General features: G+C 45.3%; 1 protein-coding gene across 2 annotated transcripts in view; it reads right to left on the bottom strand.

Annotated features, from left to right (window-relative positions):
• LOC111155331 (N-acyl phosphatidylethanolamine phospholipase D) overlaps positions 1-14391 on the bottom strand; it is a 53252-nt gene extending 38861 nt beyond the window's left edge. Inside the window, exon 1 of one of the 2 annotated variants that reach the window (XM_022515479.1) lies at positions 14344-14391. The gene's annotated coding sequence lies outside the window, so the exon portion shown is untranslated. Of the gene's footprint in view, positions 1-13886; positions 14172-14343 lie in introns of those variants that run through there. The other variant, XM_022515478.1, reaches the window with a different exon arrangement.
• Between the last annotated feature and the right edge of the window lie 505 nt (positions 14392-14896).

The raw sequence follows: 14896 nt of genomic DNA, 5'->3' as shown, positions 1-14896 counted from the left end.
GATCTCTGTCTGTCAAATGAATAAATAAAATCTTTTAAAAAAAAATAGATTGCTGAAATTGTTAATTTTGTTTAAAAAAAAAGCATTTTCATAAAAAAATCTAAGTTTCCTGATCCTTTATAAAAATCAAAATAGGGGTGACTGGGAGGCTCAGTTGTTAAGCGTCTGCCTTCGGCTCGGGTCATGATCTCAGGGTCCTGGGATCGAGCCCTGCATTGGGCTCCCTGCTTGGTAGGAAGCCTGCTTCTCTCTCTCCCTCTGCACCTGCTTGTGTTCCCTCTCTCGCTGTCTCTGACAAATAAAATTTAAAAAAATATATATTTTTTTCTTGTGCTAAAAAAAGAAACTTTAAATTTGCCTTATAAAGTGTTCATCTGATTACAGACAGAAAACTTACTTTAACAAATCATCAAGTTAATTCGCTTATCGGGACCCCCAGAATGGAAGATGCCCCGAGAATAGCCCACAAACCTAAACCCAAGTCAGCCCGCACTCATGGGAAACCCTTGTCAAGGAATCCTATCCCAATCCTCCAACCCAGCTTGGCAAGCTTCCCTTACCCAGAGTTCTAAGGAAATCCCCAACCTCCTAACCAATCATGCCCTGTTTCCACATTGCCTCTTCCAGACTCTAGAAAATGGACTCTTGCAAAAAAATTCCTCAGGAAGACTGTTCCACTGCTTCTGAAGCATTGTACTCCCCAGACCCATGCATTTTCTTCCCCTAAAATGAGGACATGAAATTTTTTTTAAAGATTTTATCCGTTTAATTCAGAGTGAGAAAGCACAAGTGCGCATGAGCACAAGTGGGGGAAGCAGAGGGAGAAGCAGGCCCCCGGCATGAGGGGGGGTGGGAGGGCAACCCCAGGACCCTGGGATCATCCCTGAGTCAAGCGTAGACGCATAAGCATAACGCTTAACCGACTCAAGCCACCCAGACGCCCCAGGACGTGGTATTTGTTACTAGATTGTGTTCTGACACAAGTAATTCACAAAGAAATGCTACATTACCATAAGCAACAAAGACAGACAGTTTTGAGAACAGGGAGTGCAGAACTTAACCTGACTCTCCAGGATACCAACTAGAGAATGTGTTCTCTTTTCAAAAACTGGTCAAGGACAGCAAATGTTCTTGATCACAGAACACCAAAGGCTTTGAAAATTCTTCACTATTTGACCAAAATCAGTATATTGAACTAAAAAGTCATTTCACAGGCTATTAAAAAATTTTAAGTCTCCCAAATACATACACACTAGGTGTCTTCTCTATTATAATAAGAGTTTTTCGTTTAAGTAAGAAAGCAAAGGTCTGATTAGAATTAGAAACAATAAACAAGGCAGCTTAAGACTAAAGTCCATTTTAAAATACCACCCACAGTACTCTAACTGGAATCTTTAGAATAATCCTACTAAAATGGAATGTTAAATAATAATAATAACAAATAAAATGGCATGTTACGGCAAACTGAGAAAACACGCATAAAGCAGGATGTTTACTGAAATGACAGTTATCACCTCCTTAGTATCTTAAAAATAATGCAAACAAAACGTTCAGATTTATTTCTGGCCTAAATGATACAATTCATTAACTGAAAAGGTTGGGGAATATGGGGAGGAAAGACTAGTTTGAAGCTTGAGAAACTTAAAAAGTGTTTCCCGATCTGCTATAGGACCTTAAGGGTTCATTCATTATTCCATCAGCCAAGATCTGAACAATATATACTTTCAAAATGTGGCCTCTCTCCTGTCTCTGTCTCAATCCATTATGCAAAAAGAAAGCTTTTGTCTTTAAAGTATAACCCACAGGGGCACCTGGGTGGCTCAGTCATTAAGCCTCTGCCTTCAGCTCAGGTCATGATCCCAGGGTCCTGGGATCGAGCCCCAAATTGGGCTCCCTGCTCCTTAGGATGCCTGCTTCTCCCTCTCCCACTCGCCCTGCTTGTGTTCCCTCTCTGTGTCTCTCTCTGTCAAATAAATAAATAAAATCTCTTAAAAAATAAAATAAAGTATAACCCATAAAAAAAGATATACATATTCCCCCCCCACCCCGCATAAAGAAAAGGAATGGAGGGGCCCCTGGGTGGCTCAGTTAGTTAAGTGTCTGACTCTTGATTTCAGTTCAAGTCATGATCTCAGGGTCATAAGATCGAGTCCCACATCAGACTCCATGTCACATGGAGCCTGTTTAAGATTCTCGATCTTTCCCTCTGCCTCTGCCCTCCCCCCTGCTCATACATACATGAATGTGATCTCTCTCTCCAAAAAAAAAAAAGAGAGAGAGAGAGAGACTGGTCTTTATAGATCCTGGATAGAAAGAAAGGGTAAGAAGGGGAAACACTCTCTTACTTCTGACTTCAGTTCTGGTCCCAACTTCCTAAACTTACAACAGGGTGACAATCCCAACAAACCCATCCTAAAGTTGAAAATACTTAAAGTTGAAAATTACCACATGCGTTTGCCACACGTAACCTACCAAACATCACAGCTTAGCCTAGCCTGCCTTGCACATGCACAGAACACTTAAATGAGTCTACAACTGGGCAAAATCATCTGACACAAAGCCTGTTCTGTAATAAAGCATTGAAGGGCTCATGTATTTATTGACTACTGTACTGAAAGTGAAGAACAGAATGGTTGTGTGGGGGACAGAACGGCTGCAAGTGTGTCAGCTGGGGACGCTCGGGATCACGAGACTGACTGGGAGCCCCGGAGTTGTCAGAATAACATCTTGGGTGGGTAGGGAGAGGGTGATTGGGTTATGGACACTGGGGATAATATGTGCTATGGTGAGTGCTATGAAGTGTGTAACCCTGACGATTCACACACCTGTACCCCTGGGGCAAATATTACATTATAGGTTAATAAAAATAATAAAAAAAAGAATCACATCATAAACCGTCAGCTGGTATACAGTTCAAAATTTAAAGTACAGTTTCTAGGGACGCCTGGGTGGCTCAGTCGGTTAAGCCACTGCCTTTGGCTCAGGTCATGATCCCAGTGCCCTGGGATCGAGTCCCACATCCGGCTCTCTGCTCGGCCAGAGCCTGATTCTCTCTCTGCCTCTGCCTGCTTGTGGGCTTGTGCTCACGCTCGCTCGCTCTCTCTCTCTCTCTCTCTCTGACAAATAAATAAATAAAAATCTTTTTTTTTATTTTTTTTAAGATTTTATTTATTTATTTGACAGACAGAGATTACAAGTAGGCAGAGAGGCAGGCAGAGAGAGAAGAGGAAGCAGGCTCCCTGCTGAGCAGAGAGCCCGATGTGGGGCTCGATCCCAGGACTCTGAGATCATGACCTGAGCCGAAGGCAGAGGCTTTAACCCACTGAGCCACCCAGGCACCCCTAATAAATAAGAATCTTTAAAAAAAAAAAAAAAAAAGTACAGTTTCTACTGAATACGTATGCCTTTCCCACCATCATAAAGTCAAAAAATCGAAAGTCAAGCCATAGTAAATCAAAACTATCCACACTGACGTCTGTAAGCTTTTTATTAAAAGATGTTATTTATTTATTTGACAGAGAGGGAGAGAACACAAGTAGGCAGAGAGGCAGGCAGAGAGAAGGGGAAGCAGGCTCCCGGCTGAGCAGGGAGCCTGACGTGGGACTCAATCCCAGGACCCTGGCTCATGACCTGAGCCAAAGACGGCCGCTTACCCTACTGAGCCACACCCAGGTGCCCCTGAAGTCTGTAAGCTTTAAAAAGTCACTATCGGGGCTCCTGGATAGCTCAGTCAGTGGAGCATGGACTGTGGATTTCGGCTCAGGTCATGATCTCGGGGTTGTGGGATCCAGCCCCACATCAGGCTCCACGCTCTGTGTGGAGTCTGCTTGTCCCTCTCCCTCTGCTTCTCCCTCCACTCGCATGCACGCTCTCTCAAATAAATACATAAAGTCTTTTTTAAAAAAGTCACTTACCATCATTAAGACTCTCTCTATCCATAGAAAGAGAGGCCTGAGCCATAACCTTAAGGCCCCTTCAAACCTCCCCAATTCTAACAATCTGTGGCTGCCCCAGAGAGCCTGCTCGACCACAGAAGGGCTGCCCCCCTCTCCAACGTGGCCGCCACTGTGGTTGGCGTTCTACTCCCCGGTAGGAAATCCCCAGCTAAAGTTAGCTTGGAGGCAGCCGCCTTCCCAGGCCAGGTTCGCAAGGGATAAGCACAGTGTTTTTCAGCCAAGAACACCAACCTTAGCTACTTGGAGGAAGTGTAGTTTCCCGGGTTTATCAGGCAAAGCCGGAGATCATTTAAAGCTTAAAATATTTCAGAAGAGATTTCATGACAAATCTGATCATCAAACAGCCATTAGATTTTCACCCTTTAAAAAGATTCCAGGTATAATTTGAAAGGGCCTAGACTTCAATCATTTCTAGAGACATTTACCAAACACTGACTGTCTACTGTATCTAAACTCCAGGCGAAAAAAAAAAAAAAAGAAACCTCTTCAGCAACCCTACAGATTTTGGAGAAACAGGTTTACAGAAGTATCAGCTATGAATCCTGAAAACTACAGTTTTTAGGATAAGACATTTCCAAAACAACTGGCCCAAATACTTCTCCTTCTATGCCAAAGGGTTCGCACTTAAGAGAAGTTCTACGGTCCCCAGCATCAGGCACGCCAAAGAGGCTCGCAAGCTTCTGGATGCAGACAACCAGTTATGGGGCCCTGATGTCAGCAGAGGGGGATGGAAAGCGAGACAGGCACCAGGGAGGTTCCCTGAGCCTCTGGCTCATGTACAAGGGAATATGGCCGGAGCGCAGACTCCTGGACATCGGCCTCCTCAATCCTTCCTGAGGAAAAGGTAAATGACAACAAACCAACCAACAGCGGGGGCTTTTACAAGGAAGCAAGGCCCAGGGCACTGCTGAGGTCAGACCCTGTTCAGTCCGTCTGCTGACAGTATAACAGCAGGTTCAGTGTCGCACCACGTGACATACCCAAAAGGTCAACTAACATAATCTTGAAGTTCAAAGGAACTTTAAGTTCAATTCTATATATACTTCTAAAGTACTTTATTTATTCATTTGAGAGAGTGAGAGAGAGAAAAGGTGCATGCACAAGCAGGAGGAAAGTGCAGAGGGAGTGGGACTGAGCCACCAAGACATCCTAATTATACACATTTTTTGATTGGCGTTTATAATTTACTATCTAATTCCTGGTATTATTAAGATATACTAAGTTGAAGGGCGCCTCGGTAGTTCAGTCGTTAAGCGTCTGCCTTCGGCTCAGGTCATGATCCCAAGGTCCTGGGATTGAGTCCCGCATCGGGCTCCCGGCTCGCAGGGAAGCCTGCTTCTCCCTCTCCCACTCCTCCTGCTTGTGTTCCCTTCTCTCTCTCTCTGTCTCTCTGTCAAACAAACAAATACAATCTTTAAAAAAAAAAAAGATACTTCCCAACTTGGTAGGTACCCTTGTCACCTCTAAGTCTTAGTTTCCTTGTCTGATGCCCTTTCGTTGTGGTATTGGACAAAATGTACGTAATCCTAAGCCCAGCGTCTGGCACACAACAAGCGTACAACAACTGTAAGCCACTACATTATATTCTAAGCATATAATCCATTTTTTAATTTCTGCACTAATAAAATATGGGAGCTAAGTAAGGGTAATGGCACAAACTGAAATGAACTGTAGAAAGTGTTTTTGTTCTTATATTTGAGTAAAAGTAGCCCTGGTCTTCCTAGAATTCACACAACTAAAAACAAACATGAAACCACAACTCTCCACAGGATTCCTGTGCAAACCCATAGCTCCTTGCGGCCTCAGCAACTTTCTGAATCCACCAGGAGATCCTTCCTAAACCCTGAACAGTGTCCTGGTTCTGAAAGTAATAATCCTCTCGCCTTCACCTCCTTATCTCCCCTGTCTGCCCCCCAGGGAGAAAAATGTGCAAACTCAGGACACTAATAGTAGCCACACCTACAATCGGCACTCTCCCCATTGCGGGAGCCCCAGTTAGCAAGATTCTTTGGCTCAAAGGAGAAGCTTTCCATCATAGGAGCGTGCAAAACAGGCAAGCCAGGCCAACGCTGGCTAAATGTCCCCTAGAGCATTTCAGTGTCTTCTATCTCCAAACCAACTAGTCTCAGGGTTCTCCCGCCTCCGCCTCCCGTGGTCAAAACAGGTAATTAAGGAAGGATCTGATCTGGAGTATGACTGATAGGCACCAACGTGGGGCTCCTCCCTAAGTATCTCTAAGCCAGCTGGGTACAAAGCCTTAAACCTGGGATTCTCAAGGCTGGCTGCCCATCAGAATAACCAATGGTTTAAAAACTATACTCGAAGCTACTGAATCAAAAGGTGAGGTGGGGGTTCCCCAGAGAGTTTTAAACAGCTCTGTGGGTGATCCCAATACACAGGCAGGGTTAAGAACAGCTACTCTGAAGTAGTCATTGGCATACAAGTAGGACAGACATTTAAGAAGGACCAAAAGGACTTTCCGGTACCCCCAAACGTATGCTAGCCTGGCAAATGCCAACCGTAAAGCCCTTCCTCCCTGCCCCAAACTCCAAGTTGGAGAGGGAGCATCACCCTGAGACGGCCACACGGTGCTGGGACTGGGAAGACCACAGGGCTAAGAGCCAAGTGGGAGAGGTCACAGACTTGTTTTCAGTCCAGCTGAGTCACAGATTCGACTCCGTGCTCCCAGGAAGCCAAACCCAAAGAAAAAGAAACATAATCGATGACAACTGACATGGTCTATGATAACCCACAGCAGCCTCTACATGAGGAGTGTTCCAGAAATACTTATAGAATAAATAAATGAAGATCAGGAGTTCAATCTTCTAATTCTTCTTCACTGGGACAGAGTTAATTGTTTTTAAAAAGACTCATTGGGAATCAAATTGTAGGAGAAGCAAAAGTAACAAAAGGACAGTGAGACAAAAGCCAAGAGAGGGTGTTCTTACTACTAATTATTGAAATAAAAACTAAAAAATCCTGGGGAATTCTTGAGACCTTGAATCCTATAACAATAAAGCTGTGACCTAGTCGGAAAGATCAGAAGATGCCGGGGCGCCTGGGTGGCTCAGCCGGTGAAGTGTCCGACTCCAGGTTTCAGCTCAGGTCACGATGTCACAGTCCTGTGAAGGTGTCCACATCAGGCTCTGTGCTGAGCTGAGCATGGAGGCTGCTTAGAATTCTCTGCCTCTCCTCTCCCTGTGCTCCTTTCATCCCATCCCATCTCTCTCAAAAAAAAACAAAACAACAACAACAACAAAAACCTAATTAAAGGGGCGCCTGGGTGGCTCAGCGGGTTAAGCTGCTGCCTTCGGCTCAGGTCATGATCTCAGGGTCCTGGGATCGAGCCCTGCATCGGGCTCTCTGCTCAGCAGAGAACCTGCTTCCTCCTCTCTCTCTGCCTGCTTGTGATCTCCCTCTGTCAAATAAATAAATAAATAAAAATCTTTAAAAAAAAAAAACCTAATTAAAAATGCTCTAGGGAGGGGCGCCTGGGTGGCTCAGTGGGTTAAGCCTCTGCCTTCAGCTCAGGTCATGATCTCAGGGTCCTGGGATCGAGCCCCGCATCGGGCTCCCTGCTCAGCGGGGAGCCTGCTTCCTCCTCTCTCTCTCTGCCTGTCTCACTGCCTACTTGTGATCTCTGTCAAATAAATAAATAAAATCTTTAAAAAAAAAAAATGCTCTAGGGGCACCTGGGTGGCTCAGTCATTAAGCATCTGCCTTTGGCTCAGGTCATGATCCCAGGGTCCTGGGATGGAGCCCCTCAGTGGGGAGACTGCATCTCCCTCTCCCTACCACTCTCTACCACTCCCTCTTCTTGTGCTCACGCTCTCACTTGTTGTCAAATATATAAAGTCTTTCAAAAATAAAGTTAAAAATGTCCTAAAATCAAAATAAAACCCAAAAAAAACCTACAAGAGGTCCACCATAAAATCTAGTCCCCTCTTTCCTCTTCAGTAACAGAGGCCCAGTTTTACCTAGGGTAGCTAGCCAGGCACCAGCTAAATGACCACCTTTCCTACCTTTCCAAGCAGGGATGAGCCCTACCGATGCTTGGGATTCGAGCGGAAGTCTCCCACGTTGCTTCTGGGAGTCTCCCTGAAGGGCAAGGGAGACACTCTGATTTTTCCTGCATCTTCCTGGCCGGAGCCACCCTGAGTGTGAAAGCCACTTCCTGGGAATGGCACAAGAACGAGGACTTCAGGGGTCACTAGACCCACACTCTGATTATTCCAGCTCTAAGCCTCCCAAAACTAATCCCAACTGACACAATAACCACAGCTGTGAAGGTCAGGGAAGCTATGGAGACACGGAATCCCTCCTAATGCAAACTCAGCTGAGCCGCGCAGCACGCGTGACCGCTCTAGTTCACTGCCTTCTGTGTGCCACTTTAAACACATTCACCATCTCACTCAGTCCTCAACAGTCCCAGGAGCAGAGGTCATCCTTATGTTCAAGGTGATGTAACAAAAAGTTTAAGGAGTTTAACCGTTTACATTAGGGCACCTGGGTGGCTCAGTCATTAAGAGTCTGCCTTCGGCTCAGGTCATGGTCCCAAGGTCCTAGGATCGAGCCCCGCGTGGGGCTCCCTGCTCCGTGGGGAGCCTGCTTCTCCCTCTCCTACTCCTCCTGCCTGTGTTCCCTCCCTCACTGGGTCTCTGTCAAATAAATAAATAAAAATCTTTTAAAAAAAAAAAAGCAGTTTACATAAAGTCAAAAAGCTGGTTAACATTTGGGCCTGGAGATCCAACCCAAGTAGAATCAGATTCCAGAGCCCGTGCTCTTTCCGCTAATCATGTTAAATCTGCAAGAAAAATCCAGTAAGTTTATCTTGAACAGATACCATGTTCCACGTTGGCAGCATATAGCCAACAGTTACAGTCTGACGGGCAAGGCTAGCCTTTTTTGCTTTCAACAATGTCCTCTTTTTTCCCTTTCAAAGTAAAAAACACTTAGTAGTTCCCTGATAAGTTCCCTTATAAATATAACTGCCCTTTTACTTTTACATGGAGAAGAGTTCAAATGTGACCTATTTAGTCACTAAACTGTTCGCGTTTAAAGTTACACAGAAAAGAACAAGTGATTTTATTTATACAGTTCTATACTCCAGTTGTATAAACAGATAATATCCAGGAGACCTTGAAGATATTTTCCTTGCCTTTGAAAAGATGTTTTTGAGTTCCTATTACCCCCCATGGCATTTCATCCTTCCAACTGGGAAGGACTGTTAATCACAGTCAATTGAGACACCTTCAGGCAGGGAGACCAACACATCTAGTGTGCCCAGGCCTTACCCAGTCACAGCAGGGAGAGTCCTCCATCCTGAGAAACTCCTCAGTCCCAGAAAAACTTGGAGAAGTGATCACTATGTGGCCTCGGGGTACCATATAAATGCACACTTAGGTCTTCAACAAAATTTACTAAAATGTGAGCAGTTTATAGTAAATCAGAGATGACCATTATTATAAAGTATGATTTAAGATATTTGGAATTATAAAGGAATTATCAAGGAATTATAGGAATTATAAAGCTCTACATATTCATGCTTAACCAGAAGAAGGCTGCTGAGATGGTCCAGAGCTTGTCAACTTCTTCACTTCAATACCCACTATGCCCACCAGCATTCATATTCATGCAGTTAAAAAAAAATAAGCTCTGAACAGCACAAATACATTTATACACAATGAACATCTCATCTACAAATAAAATTGAGACACGAGATGAGCAAAGAATGAAAGAGGAATCAACTTTCACCCAAGAATGTTAAAGTGAAATGGGAGAAAAGTCTCATTTTGAGGTTTCAGTTTTGCAAGATCATGATAGGCTAAAAACTCTTTCAAGAGAAGAAATAGGAAATCTATAAATTAAACAGGTTGGGCCGGTGCATACTAAAGTCCTTTCTCACTTGAACATTCCATGACTCAAGTTCATCACTCTGTGACCCCTTTACTTCACAGGTGAAGCACATCAGGCCGGAGGGTTACAGGACATTCCAAGGGTCCATCTGTGGCTGGGGATAGAGCTGGAGCTGTTTATAAGCCATGATCATAATTATGTTTAAAAACACTTGGACTGGGGTGCCTGGGTGGCTCAGTCAGTTAAGAGCCTTTGGCTCGGGTCACGATCCCAGGATAGAGCCCAGTGTTCCTGCTCATTTGGGAGTCTGCTGTTCCCTCTCCCTCTCTCTCAAATAAAATCTTAAAAACACTTGGACCAAAAGAACATATGATGAGCATAAAAAGATAAAGGTCACATTTCACCTCAGGTAGGGTATTTTACTTAGTTTAGCTCATAAACAGATAAATGGGCCTTAACATTTTTTTTAAAAGGGAGTCTCGAAACTTTTTTTTTTAAGATTTTATTTATTTATTTGACAGAGAGAGATCATAAGTAGGCAGAGAGGCAGGCAGAGAGAGAGAAGGGGAGAAGCAGGCTCCCCGAGGAGCAGAGAGCCCGATGCGGGACTTGATCCCAGGACCCTGAGATCATGACCTGAGCCAAAGGCAGAGGCTTAACCCACTGAGCTACCCAGGTGCCCTAGAAACTCTTTTAAACTGTCCTTCGATACTTCAACCATATAACGGTACAATATTCTTTTTTTTTTTTTTCAGTGTTTCAAGATTCATTGTTTATGCACCAACGGCACAATATTCTGAAATATATGCAGTACTTTTCACAAACTCTCCAAACAAGCCAAAGGAAGGAACACAGTGACTTGAAAAGAGAACAAACATCTTTGTAATTTGAAGGACCCTCAAAATACAGAAAACTTTTCAAACTAATCATTGCTGCTGTCCAGGTGTCCTAGCATCAGGGTCTTAGCAAAACAAGCAAGCACCTTACCAGTTTAAGAGGTGCCAGAAACAATGAGGAAGCTTGGGGTTTATTATGACAACTCTACTCTAAAAACGAGAGATTACAAACGAGCACGGAAGTTTACAGGCGCTTCCCGTTCAGCCAATATGTTACCAGCCCTTAATCTGGGAAGACCTCCAATTTAGACAAACCTGAAAATCTGGGACATCTGGGTGGCTCAGTCAGTTAACCACCTGCCTTGGGCTCAGATCATGATCCCAGGGCCACGGGATACAGTCCCACATCCGGCTCCCTGCTCAGTGAGGAGTCCGCTTCTCCCTCTGCCGCTCCCCCTGCTTGAGCGCGCTCGTGTGCTCTCTCTCTCACATAAATAAAATATTAAAAAAAAAAAAAAAAGAAAATCTGCTGCCTTCCAGGGAAAAGATGGATTATATTAGGTAGCAGGTACAGACTGAGCTATTTCTCATTCAAGTGTTTGAACTGATGCTGACCCATCTGCATGCCAGGCCTGTACCCCTAGAACTGACACTACTGATCACTCACAAACAGGTTTAGGGGTGTCATCTACAGCTGTAATGCTGACCAAAGCTTGCTGAGCCCCACCACCCGACTCGGGTTTCACTGGTACCCCTTTCTAACAAGGGGCAGCAGGGGACATTCCTGCACAAGGCCAGAGCTGCTGTGCTCAGGGACCTCTGCTAAAATCTCCTAGGCTCTCAGTTTTCTGACTGCCTCATCTGTGGAATGGGGCATGTCCATTAAATCAAGCTAAAAATACATAAATACTTGAAAGGTCTTCGTAAGTTACAATCTTAATACTGATAACACGTTATCCAACCGAGTTGACAAAAGACTTTCTGACATAACAAACTGCCCCTGAGGTCATCCAAATTCACATATAATCTGTCACAGAAGTCTTAATATTTGAATACACAATAAGCACTTATTAATTCAAAAGACAAGTTGACCAAAGCACTATAAATTATAGACAGGTAGGTAAAATTCTTCAGTTAGAATGGCATATTACTAGAACCCCATTCTGGAAATCACACTATTTCTTTTCTTTTCTTTTCTTTTGTTAAGATTTACTTATTTGAGGCAGGAGGGGAGAGGGAATGGGAGGGAGAATCTCAAGCCGACTCTGTACTGAGGGGGGAGCCTGACTTTGGGGCTGGATCCCACCACCCTGAGATCACGCCCTAAGCAGAACCAAGAGTTGGACATTTAACCAACTGCACCACCCAGGCACCCTGCATGAGTGATTTTTTTTTTTTTCCTATTTGACAGATCACAAGTAGGCAGAGAGGCAGGCAGAGAGAGACAGGAGGAGGAGGCAGGCTCCCCGCTGAGCAGAGAGCCCGATGCGGGACTCGATCCCAGGACCCTGGGATCACAACCTGAGCCGAAGGCAGAGGCTTTAACCACTGAGCCACCCAGGCGCCCCCCCTTGAGTGATTTTTTTTTAATGCCAATTTTACACATGCCCTCACAGGCTTTCAATATAAAGGTGCTCGTTAACAATTAATTACATGCACAGTTCATTTCCCCAATAATATTTCAATGCACTTTTTACTTGTATCCTTTTCAATCTAAAATGCCAGATCAACACAGCCCCCAGCTACAGTCATATTCTTATTTACATAAAAGGAGTAGAATGGACTGGAAAAACCCTCTACATCCAAAGCTACCTACCACTACAAAGAAAAAGGAGATTGAAAATCAAAGGCAAATAGTACTTTTCCAAATACAGACAAAATGTTCTTTAAAATCCCCAAACTCCTAAGTACCAAAGGAACATAATAACCTTTTCAAACAAACATAAGAGGATGACTGTATCAACTAAAACAGAACCAAAACCCTACAATGGAATGCTTATATTAAAATGTCTTTCTGGGGCGCCTGGGTGGCTCAGTGGGTTAAGCCTCTGCCTTCAACTCAGGTCATGATCTCAAAGTCCTGGGATGGAGCCTGGCTTTGGGCTCTCTGCTCAGAGGGGAGCCCGCTTCCCCCCACCCCTCTGCCTGCCTCTCTGCCTACTTGTGATCTCTCTGTGAAATACATAAAATCTTTAAAAAAGGAGAAAAATAAAGAAAATAAAATGTCCTTCATACAATCACCCCTGGACTAATCTAAAAATTAAGTTTTGCAATGTGAAATCTGTACTATTTAACCTGGAATTGTAAGCAAAAATAGGGTATGAGAACTATTCTTAAGTATTTTCCCCTCTTGGAGACTTACAGAAATTCTTGCAACAGGAAAGCCTGCAGAATGCAATTTTTGAAATTGGGACTGTATTTCCAGTTGAGTCACAACAGTTTTAAATTATTAAACAAGTACACTTGCCCTAATTTCTTCTCTCACAGACCTCATGTTTTTTTGCAACAACATCCGACTGCTGTGCGATATAGGTAATCTTTTTAAAGATTACGTAACTTCTTTCTAAACGCTATCTATGTCCGAGACTACATCAAAAACGGTGTACCTAAAACATAAACAGAACTGCTAGATATCGACTTTTAACTGAGATTGAAAGTGTTTAATTTTCAGAGAGCTATAGCTCAGGAATGACTTTCTCAATAAATTAATCAGAATTATCAAACAGCAAATACTCCATGCTCAGCCAAAGTAAACGAGATGAGTCCTATTATAACAGTAAAGGCAAAGACAAGAACTAAGTGACTTTTTAAAGGTTAACTTTTCTCATTCTCCCAGTATTTTCCAGGTTCGACTGCTGTGTTGATGCACGGCTGGAGTCCGTGGGAGCATATTTCTCAACTATCGGGACCACAGCGAGTTCTACATCGGGGAGGAAAAAACGCTACCTGCATACCCGCTCCGAAAAACCTGCAATACCCAACTTAAGAAACCACCACGGGACAGAAAACTCAAGAAAGCAACAGCTTCCACCACCCCACCCCACTTTGCTCCTTTCTTTTGCTCTCCCATTCAGTTAACTTTGAATACAAAAAGCAGAGAAACCTGTTGGAGATATATATATATATATATATATATATTTTTTTTTTTTAAGATAAATACCATATATAAAGCAGAAATAAGTTCCTCTAAGGAAGCTGTCGACCACTCATTTACAAACACAGCCAAAGGTACACCCACATGTATTCCGATCAGGGAAGATGCAACCTGGTGATTTGCAGAGAAGATGGGATCTGAAACAAGTCCCAGAGACGGCTACTCTCCCAACACGAGGGGGGGTAAAAAAAAAAAAAAAAAAAAAAGTGGCTCTTCACCCAGGCAGCTTCAGCGATGTCGTCTCCGCAACTCCCGAGGTGCGGAAATTCAAACGCAGCCCTGCCGCTCACACGCGCAGCGTCTCCAGGAGGGGGCAGGGCTCGGCACCCGTAATCCCACCCACGGCGCGCTCTGCTTCGCGGAGGAGTCCACAAACAGCCCCAGGCTGCTCCACCCAGAGGCCGAGGAGAAAGCGAGCCGCGAAAGGGATGCGCGGGCGGGAAGAAGCCGCCCTGCGCCGGGCGGGAGCGGGAGCTGGAGCTGGAGCGCAGACCTCCCGGCGCTCCAAACCCCCGCGGCGGAGGGGCGGGGCGGGGCTCACCTGGCGTAGGGGGCGGCAGGGTGCGCGCGCCGCCGCTGCTCCTCCTGGGCTGCGGGCCACGGCGCCCTCGGGCACAGCGCCGCCTCGCAGCGTGAGTGGCCCCGGCGGCCGGCGCCCGGGTTCTTCCGCCCCCGGCTCCGGCGCGCGGGCTCCGCCGAGGGCGCCAGCAGCTGCAGGCACCGCCTCAACGCCCGCCGCCTCGCCATCCCGGAGGCGAGCTGAACCCATGGGCCGAGGCAAAGTTCGCTCCACGTGGCCTGCTCACTCTCTCATTGTGACCTTCGAATCTGGCAGTCCTGCCAGCGTCGGAACTGCCACTTCGGCCTTTACCAAGATGGCCGCCCCCGCGGACCCCAACGCTGAGGCCATCTTGGTAAAGGAGGCGCTGCGGGGCACGCGCTTAGCAGCACCGGACCCACCCCTACCCCCTCCGCTGGCCTCCGGGCCAGTGTGCGCCTCGGGTTCGCGCTGCAGAAACCTTTTCCCCACCCTACTGGTCACCGTGCCCCAAACCAGTAGCTAACTTTCAGATGAATGAACACTTTCCTACATA

The sequence above is a fragment of the Enhydra lutris genome, unplaced genomic scaffold (genome assembly GCF_002288905.1).
Source record: "Enhydra lutris kenyoni isolate GAN:26980312 unplaced genomic scaffold, ASM228890v2 scaffoldscaffold40, whole genome shotgun sequence".
Classification (NCBI taxonomy): domain Eukaryota; kingdom Metazoa; phylum Chordata; class Mammalia; order Carnivora; family Mustelidae; genus Enhydra; species Enhydra lutris.
The sequence above is the reverse complement of the archived record's forward strand: the minus strand, read 5'-3'. Positions and strand labels throughout refer to the sequence as shown.